The sequence below is a fragment of the Mastomys coucha genome, unplaced genomic scaffold (genome assembly GCF_008632895.1).
Source record: "Mastomys coucha isolate ucsf_1 unplaced genomic scaffold, UCSF_Mcou_1 pScaffold7, whole genome shotgun sequence".
In the NCBI taxonomy this organism is placed as follows: Eukaryota; Metazoa; Chordata; class Mammalia; order Rodentia; family Muridae; genus Mastomys; species Mastomys coucha.
The window spans coordinates 25,324,596-25,333,982 of record NW_022196913.1 but is presented as its reverse complement, the minus strand read 5'-3'; the positions used below and the strand labels follow the sequence as shown (position 1 = coordinate 25,333,982).

The 9,387-nt window shown below is 38.0% G+C and overlaps 2 long non-coding RNA genes across 2 annotated transcripts in view; both read left to right on the top strand.

Annotated features, from left to right (window-relative positions):
- Positions 1-9,387, top strand: part of LOC116081863 — a 17,385-nt gene that overhangs the window by 4,666 nt on the left and 3,332 nt on the right. The window lies entirely within an intron of this gene.
- Positions 3,063-4,691, top strand: LOC116081862. The gene is made up of 2 exons (XR_004115044.1): positions 3,063-3,167; positions 4,317-4,691. It is a non-coding gene; the product is annotated as an uncharacterized LOC116081862 (long non-coding RNA).

Here is a 9,387-nt window from a genome sequence, read left to right as displayed (position 1 = left end):
TTAGATTCTGGATGGTTTTGCTCATTTCCTTCACCTGTTTGATTGTGTTTTCCTGTAGTTCTTTAACGAATTTTGTGTTTCCTCTTTTAGAGCTTCTAGATTTTTATCTGTGTTCTCCTGTATTTCTTTGAGGGTGCTATTTATGTCTTTCTTAAGGTCCTGTATCATCATCATGATAAATGATTTTAGATCTGAATCTTGCATTTCCGGTGTGATGGTGTCTCCAGGACTTGCTATGGTGGGAGAATTGGGTTCTGATGATGGCAAATGACCTTAGTTTGTATTGTTTATTTTCTTATGCTTGCCCCCCGCCATCTGGTTAACTCTAGTGCTACCTGCCCTTGCTAAATCTGACTGGAGCCTGTCCTTCCTGTGATCCTGGTTGTGTCAGAACTCCTCAGAGTAAAGCTGTCTCTGTGATCCTGTGATTCTGTGATTCTGGGATCCTATGATCCTGGGTTTGTTAGATCACCTGGGAGTATAGTGCTTTCTCTCTGTGTTGTGCGACTTGCAGCAGAGCTTGCACCCAAGGTCTGCTCAGAACACTAACCCAGACAGACCGGAAGGAACCCGAGTCACTGGGCTGGCAGAGTTCCTGTGTGTCTGGTTCTGCTGGTCTATATATATCCTTAAAACAAAGAAAACAAAACCAACCCGCTGGTGCCAGTTACTCCCAGTGTTGGGAACGATGTTGGTTCCTCCTCACCTCTGATCCTGGGTATGTTAGAGCACCTGGGAGTGGAGCTTCCTCTGGGTGTTGTGGGACTGGCAGCAGAGTTTGCGCCCAAGGTCTGCTAAGAACACTAACCCAGACCGACCAGAAGGAACCCGAGTCACTGGGCTGGCAGAGTTCCTGTGTGCCTGGCTGGTCTATATATGTCCTTAAAACAAAGAAAACAAAACCAACCCTCACCAAGAAAGACACATATACCCAAGAAATATACAAAAACAGGCCAATATTCTTGGTGAATACAGATGCAAAAATGCTCAATAAATACTTATTTTTTAAACTTTTATTGCATTATGATGAGAAAAGTTACATGATTTCAATTTATCTGAATTTGTTAACATTTAAAAACATATTTTAAGTAAGTAGAATTAAATCACATTCTTGTTTCCCTTTTGTTTCCCCCCACTCCTCCCAGAAACCCCCCTTCAATACCTACAATATCTTTTTTGTCATATTCCTTAAAATTTACAAAATATTATAACAATAAAAATAAGTATTATAAAAATTGTTTGATATAAAACAACTATCAATTTAACAGTCTTATGTAGATGCTCGTCTACAACAACAATAAATACTTACAACCTGTAGACAAACACGTATAAAAAGTATCATCCAATATAATCTAGTTGGATTTATTTTAGAGATGGTTCAAAATTCATAAGTCAATAAATTTAATAAATCATATAAGTGGACTTAAAGACAAAAATCACATGGTCATCTCAATAGATGTAGGATAAAATATCAATAAAATTCCTAGACACAGTGGGACTAGAGAGAACATACCTGAACAGATATATGACAAACCTACAGTCAACAGTCAACAGTATATACTACATGGATAAAACTTGGAGCAATCCTATTGAAATCAGGAACAAGATAGGGCTGCCCTCTGTCCCTCTGTCCCCAATCCTTTTCAATACAGAGCTTGAAGCATTACCTAGAACAATAAGACAAGGAAATTAAAGGGATATACATAGGAAAAAAAAGTTGTTATCCCTATTTGGAATGATATGCATATGAGATGCTGAGAATTCTACCAGAAAACTTCTAGAGGTGCTCAGCAATTTCAGCAATGTGACAGGGAACAATCGGCTTTAAAGTCAGTAGCTTTTCTGACTTACCAACAAACATGCCAAGAAAGAGAACACGCTCATACTTTTACTCACAATAGCCTTAAAAACCATCTACAATTAACGTAACAAAGGAGGTAAAGGACTTCTACAATGAAAACTTGAGATCTCTGAAGAAAGATACTGAAGAAAGCACTAGAAAGCGGAAAGACATCCCATGTTCATGGGTTGCTAAATTTAGTATTGTGAGAATGACCATTTTACTAACCATTTGCACACTCAATGCAATCCTAATTAGAATACCCATCTCATTCTTTGAAGAATCCTAAACTCATATGGAATAATTAAAAAACAAGGGTAGACAAAGCAATCTAAGGCAAGAAGAACAACACTAGAGGGATTATCATTACAGATATTAAGATCTGCAATAGCAGAGGGGCTGGAGACATGGCTCAGGGGTTAAGAGTACCAGGTGAGCTTTCAGAGGTCCCTTCGTTCAATTCACAAAACCCACATGGCAGCTAACAACTGTATGTAACTCCAGTTCTAGGGGACCTGATGTCCTTTTCTGGCCTTTGGGGCACTACCTGTACATGATGCACAGATTCACATGCAAGCAAAATACCTATACACAATACAAGAACGATATATTACAAAACTAGGGTAATAAAAACAACTTCTTGGTACAGAAACAGACATGTAGACTGATGAAACAAATATAAGATACCTCAATATGAGTGCAGATAACTACAACCATATGATATCGATGCTGTGTTGGTTTAAATAAGAATAGCGGAGTTAGTCCCTTTTTGGACAGGAGCAGCATGAAGGTAAGATGCAGCTGCTAGGGCTGGAGAGATGACTCAGCTGAAGGTCCTGATTTCAAATCCCACCAACCAGGAGTGTCTGAAGACAGATACAATGTACTCACATACAATAAATAAATAAATCTTAAACAAAAAACCATAGCTGCTAGAGTTTCCTGGCATCATGGAAGTTCCACAGGGATGGGAATCAGATTTTAAGAAGGTTTACAAGATTAGTTTTTAGTTGTTACACCCAGGGACTGAGTTACTATTGTTTCTGAAAAAAAAAAAAAAAGAATACCCCCTGTAGGTTCATATGTTTATCTGCCTAGGGATTGGCACTAGGGATTGAAAGGATGAAAGTGGTGAGGCCTTGATGGAGGAAGTGTGTTACTGGGGAGCGGGCTTTGAGGTTTTATAAAAACACTAAGCCCAGTGTCTCTCTCTTCCTTCTACCTGTAGATCCAGACTTAGAACTCTCAGCTCCTTCTCCAGCACCATGTCTGCTTGCATACTGCCTTGCCTCCTGCCATGACGACAAGGGATTAAACGTCTGAAACTGTAAGCAAGCCCCAATTAAATGCGTTATTTTATAAGAGTTGCTATGGTCAGCCTGGGTGGTTGTGGTGTGTTCCTTTAACCTCAGTACTTGGTAGGCAGAGGCAGGCAGATCTTAGACCCCGCTTTTCATACTGAGTTCCAGGACAGTGAGGGTCACACAGAGAAATATCTTTCAAAAACCAAAAACCAAAACACCGCAACCAACCAACCAACCAACCAACCAAACAAACAAAAGAAGCTCTGCACAAGGGGAGCACAGAGTATTTTAGAGCATTACAGACTGAGCACACAGGGCCTTGGGACTGGCAACCATGGTGGGAAGAGTGTGTTCTAAGGCTATGAAACAGCAGCTCCTCAAGGCTCTGGTCCCTGGCCATTACTGGCTCTGACAGGCATGTTCTTAGTTTTGAGAAGGAGCTGTGTTTATTCTTTATGAACTAGGGACTCAGAGGAAAATCTCAGTTGATCAGTCCAGCTCTCTATACCCTTCCACATCAACCACCAACCATCAATCAAGAAATGTACCAGAGGTTTCCCACAAGTCAGTCTAGTAGGAGCATTTTCTCAGCTGAGGTTCCCTCTTCCCAAATGACCCAGCTTTTCAAATTGATGTAAAATCTAGATAGCACCCTTCCCAAAATAATATAGGCTATTACTATTACTTTTGGTTACCTTTCAGAACTTGAAGGTTAAGTTTCTATTGCCAAAAGTAAGATTCACTTTGGATACAAGACTTGGAGTAATTGAGCTGTTACTGTTCCAAGAGCTTCATTCTGGAGGACTGGTTCTCACAGAATCAGAATATGCTTTGCAGTCTGCCAAGGGAGAGGCACATTGAGTAGTCTTATTCAGCTATAAAGTGTCTGGACTAAGAACATTTCCAAAATGGCAAAATAGTGATACTTCTACCTTGGAGATTACCACAGATATCTAATTGTATTTAAGAGTGGCTTCACAGGAGGGAAATCATCCTTTTCCTATAAATCTAGACAGTTGCATATGGCTGGAGAGGTCATAGACCTGAGAAAAGAATCTACTACTACTACTACTACTACTACTACTACTACTACTACTACTACTACTACTACTTTTCTAAACCAGTAATAATTCCAAATTACACTCCAAATTCTTATCCTTATATTCTCACAGATAAGTGTAGATCTTGCTTCTCATCCAAGAAGCTTCCTTTGGGTGAAGAACCAGACCATTATGGAAAGCCACAGCTAATCTAAATGCAGAGAATAACTGAGTACAGATACCCAGCCCCGACTGATACAACATAATTGCTGCACCAAAGACTCAGGACATCACTGAAGAGAGGACAGAAAGGCTGTAAGAGCCAGAGGACCAGAAAGTCTGCTGTGAGATTGTGCCTTCTTGCAATGACAGAGAGCTCCACCCATGAAATCTCAACCCTGTGGCTGCCTAAAGTAGACCTGACAATTCCAACAACAGCTGACATGTCAACATACCAACATGTCAACAACAGTCGACAGTTACCAACATAAACAGGACAATGTTGAGTGAATACCTTGTGTATTGTATGGATGCATCACCTGTCAATTAAAAAGCCAGTGGCTTATGGCTTAAGCAGGAAATAGAAAGTGGGACATCCAGGTGGAGTAAGGATTATGGAATAGAGCCAGGCATGGGAAGGTCTGTCTAGGAAGATGTGAGTAGATGGATACATTGTACCCAAGCACAGGCAACCAGCCACATGGCAGAATGTAGGTTAAAATAATTGGCTTATCTAAGTTATGATCTAGTCATAGAAGAGTCTAGCTATACGACCAAGATATTTGTAAATATATTTTGAGTCTGAGTCTTACTTCTGGGAGCATGGGGCTGGGAGGAAGAACCAGACCAAACTTTACAGGGAAATCTCTCAGTACCTCACCCTAGATGAAAAACTGCAAGCAATTAATAAATGTGGATAGAGAGAAAATTAGAAATAAGAAATAAGTCCTTAGAAATAAGTCCTCTGACTGGCCATCAATACCAAGTAGTCAGTGCTAGAAACATATACATGCAGCCAACACTAAGCAGACTCAGTGGCCTCTCTCTCTCTCTCACTCTCTCTCTATACATATATATATGCATATACATGTATAAATGTATACATATATGCATAAATGTATAATATATATACATTATATATTATAATGCATTATATATTATAATTATATATTATAATTATACATATATACATAAATGTATAATATATATATACATATATATATATACACATACACACACACAATGATTAAAGTAAAGGAGATATGTCAATTTTGGAGGGAGTTGGTGGAGGACAGATGGGAAAGGTAAGAGGGGGTAGAAGGAAACAGAAATATTAAAAATAAGATCTTAATTAAGATTTGAAGAAGATTTAAAAGATATTCTAAAGGCAAAAATTAATTATGAAATATGTGGTATTTTTTATCAAAGGGTTAAACCAAACATTTTGCTTTTTTTTTCTTTGCATATAATGAAGCTATTTGTCAGAAACTCAGCTTCCTCTTACCTTTGATTATAAGAGTCAGTACTTCTTGTAATCAAAATATGTGCTCAAGGTTGTATTCTGTTCTAAAAAGTTGTACTTAGCTTTTCAGCAACATGGTTTTAAATTAGCCACCTGTATAAGAATGTGAGACAAAGCTCTGACCACTGAGAACTGAGCACAGGATCCCTTTAGGTTACAAATAAAATCCCATTTTCTTCCTACTAGATGTGCTTGCTCTCTTGTTTTTTTTTTCCTCTCCCATTATAGTAAAGGTGGCAGAGGTTATCCCCTGGATCCAGCCCAGGAGAGCGAAGGTGGCATTGAAGGATAACTGAGACCGAGTTCCTGACCCATCCATAGCATGAAAACTGACCATCTTGAGAGGCTAAGCTGTGACTCCAGAGGACACAGACCTGCCCTGGTTACTCCAGAGGCTGACCAGCTTACAAGCAGTATTGTCTTGAGAATCTACCACCCAGAGAAACAAATAAACCTTCTCGTTTCTCTTCCTTAGAAACTGCCACCCCTGGACTTCATCTATTGTTATAATTGTCCCAGTCACTATCCTAGTTGAATGAAAGTGTGGTAAAAAGCTTCTTTTAGCATTAAAATTTTTTTTGTAGGATGTATTACTGCCATTTATTGTTCCTAATCTGTCTCCCTCTTGTGACCATTGGACCATCTATTTGATCACAACAGACAAGGGAATCACATGAACATTACTTTATTAGATCTGCTTTGAATTCCAGGGGAGACTCAAGGGGTTATGTGTGTACAATGGAATTATTCTGTTTGTAAAAACAAGGGTTATTATACATGTTTCAATCCCAAATATCAATGTTGGGGAATGAACAGAGGGACGCACATGCACACACACAAACACACACACACACACACACACACACACAGACATAGAATCTTAAAACTTAATCTCCAAGGTCCAGACTACAGATTTTGAAGCAATCATGGTATCCTTTGATGTATGTAAGCCCTTGGAAAGGAAATCTGAAAAACAATGTGATATCTTTGACTTAGAATGAGGATATAGTCAAAGGGAACACAGACACATAGACACACAAGCAATTTCTCTCTCTCTCTTTCTCTCTCTCCCTCTCTCCCTCCCTCACCTCTCTCTCTGCCATCCAACACTTGAACACTTGGAGACTCTTCCAAGAATGTTACAGCCCATGTTGGAGGTCCTGTACAGGAATGTCTAAGGAGTTTTATTTCTCAAGGCATTTGGATGCCACTCAAGACACTAACATATAAAAGTGTGTCCAACAACATTAGATTGAGTCCCCAAAGTGAGACATCAACAGATTGTATATCTGTTGTGATATACAACAGATTGTATATCACAAACCTGCTACCCTGCTCATGTCTCCATACAGACTTGGTTAGAACCCAAATAACTTATTTGGAAGATACTTTTCAACTTTTGTTGTCTTTAAAATCTCCATAGATATCATGATTTTAGCACTGTGGGTCCATTTGATCCTATTCTACAGTGTCATTGATGACAAGGATTATCTCCAGCATTATTGAAGCCTTGATTGGAAGAAAACCCAGCCACTCATGTGATGATGCTACAGGAGTATAAGCCAGGATGACATGTATTGGTCCTGAAGGGATTCACCCATCAAAGACAAATAAGGGCCTTAAGAGCCAGGGAAAAGAAAAACAAAAATAGCCATGCAGGCCAAGCACTGTTCTTGAATATACATTAAACTTGAATACAACCCCTGCCATACTTAGTATGCTTTTCCAGAGACCTTGAAGAAAGGACAGAAAATCTGCTACGTGGTTTAGTCTCTGTCAAAATGCTTACACGAGACTTTGTTACATTACTTCCTCTATGTCTAAGACATCTCTAGAATCACAGCTTTACATTTTTTTTGTTTGTTTGTTTTTGTTTTTTAACAGTGAATTACCAGACAGGGAGTCAAAGAAGAAAAGATCATACCACTCCCATTTTTTCTTAACTATGTGGATTTTTTTCTTTTTCTTTTTAAAGAGTTTTTTTTTTATTTTATATTGCTCTATATATGAATAAAGCCCACCTCCATTAATTAAAACGTTTGGATTCTTCCCTTCTTTTTAAAATGACTTTTATTTATTTTATACATATAAGTGCTCTATTCACATATATACCTTTGTGTCAGAAGAGGGCATTAGATCCCATTATAGATAGTTGTGACACCATGTGGTTGCTGGGAATTGAATGCAGACAGTGCTTTTAACCTCTGAGCCATCTCTCCAGTACCCATCATTTGGGTTCTTCATGAAGAAGAAATCATTCAAGTCCATGCATGCACATTAACAACTTTTCCCTGAAGAGAAAGTCCTGACTTTTTTTTTTATCAGAATCCCATAGCACAGCAAGGCCACAGGTAGATAACATTTACATTTGAACTGGCAATAATTTGAATGTCTATAATGTTATGTGCTGCAGAATACATGGATCAATAGAATAATCTACATGTGATAAGTGTAGGACAAAGATTCATTTGGGAGAAATAGATTGTAAAGTTTACTCCTAGCATTTTCCATACACTGGCAATTTTCCTATGTTAGGCACAGACACTATGACTTTCCTGAGTATGTGTTCAGTTAGATCTACATAAAAGCACCCATCAAGGAATCACTCATGTAAGCTGAAAATTATAATCTGTGAGAATGTCTACCAACAAGAGAATCTGTAATAACAATGACAGTGTTATAATAGTGTTAGAATATATAATAATTATAACACTTTATAATAATGGACAGTGAACCATAGCTAGACAAAACATATTGAATAATCTTACAAAAATATTATGTGAAAAAACCCTTCAGAGTGCCATAAACTATGATATCTTTGCTTAAATTCAAAGCAAGTAAGCTTAAGAACACATGTTATTTAAGCACTCACATATGAATGTGGGGTATCTTATTTTTAAACATGAGTATGCAATGAATATGATTTATCACTATGCTTTCCTATGAGTCAGATAGCAATGAAGGCAGGAGGCTCTCAGCTAGTGTTAAATTTTCAGTCATCAAACTTAAGGCAGCCTCAAGAATTTTCACCTGTAAAAAGGATACTGGGACCAAAGAAAAAATTTTTTTTTCATCTGTTATTTTAATTCATTGACAATGGAACAAGGATGGTAGAATTCATGTACTAACAACTATGTTTACTGCAGAAGTATGTTAAGAGATCAACTATTTTCTGTTCAGTAGCTGCAACATTAGATAACAAGTTCTTCGATCTGATATCAATTGATCAAAAGACATTTCATATTATGTATTAACCTTCATAGATAGACATGTCACATATCTGATTTTCAATATAAGCATAATAAAATACTGTGTGTTGAAATCTATCTATGAAATTAATTTCTTTTGAGATGTAAAACAAAAGGAAGAGGTGAAAGCATTGTCTTAAGGGAACTCATCATGAAATCGTTATTTGGATAGGATTCTGACTATAGTCATAGAGTTCCTTAATCACCTCTGTGGGACACCAATCCCCTCGGGCCAAAACCCCAGCCACAGAGTAGCCTTTAGAATTGTGCACAAGTAGTTCCTCGATATAGCCAAGTAGCCTCGGAATACAAGTTGAAGAACACAGCGCCGTCATACAAGAAGACAGTAGGTGTAATAGTGAGTAAAAAGATGCCATAAACAGTTTCAAAGAGTGAACCAAAAATGGTTAGCCAAGACTGATTCACTGATTCT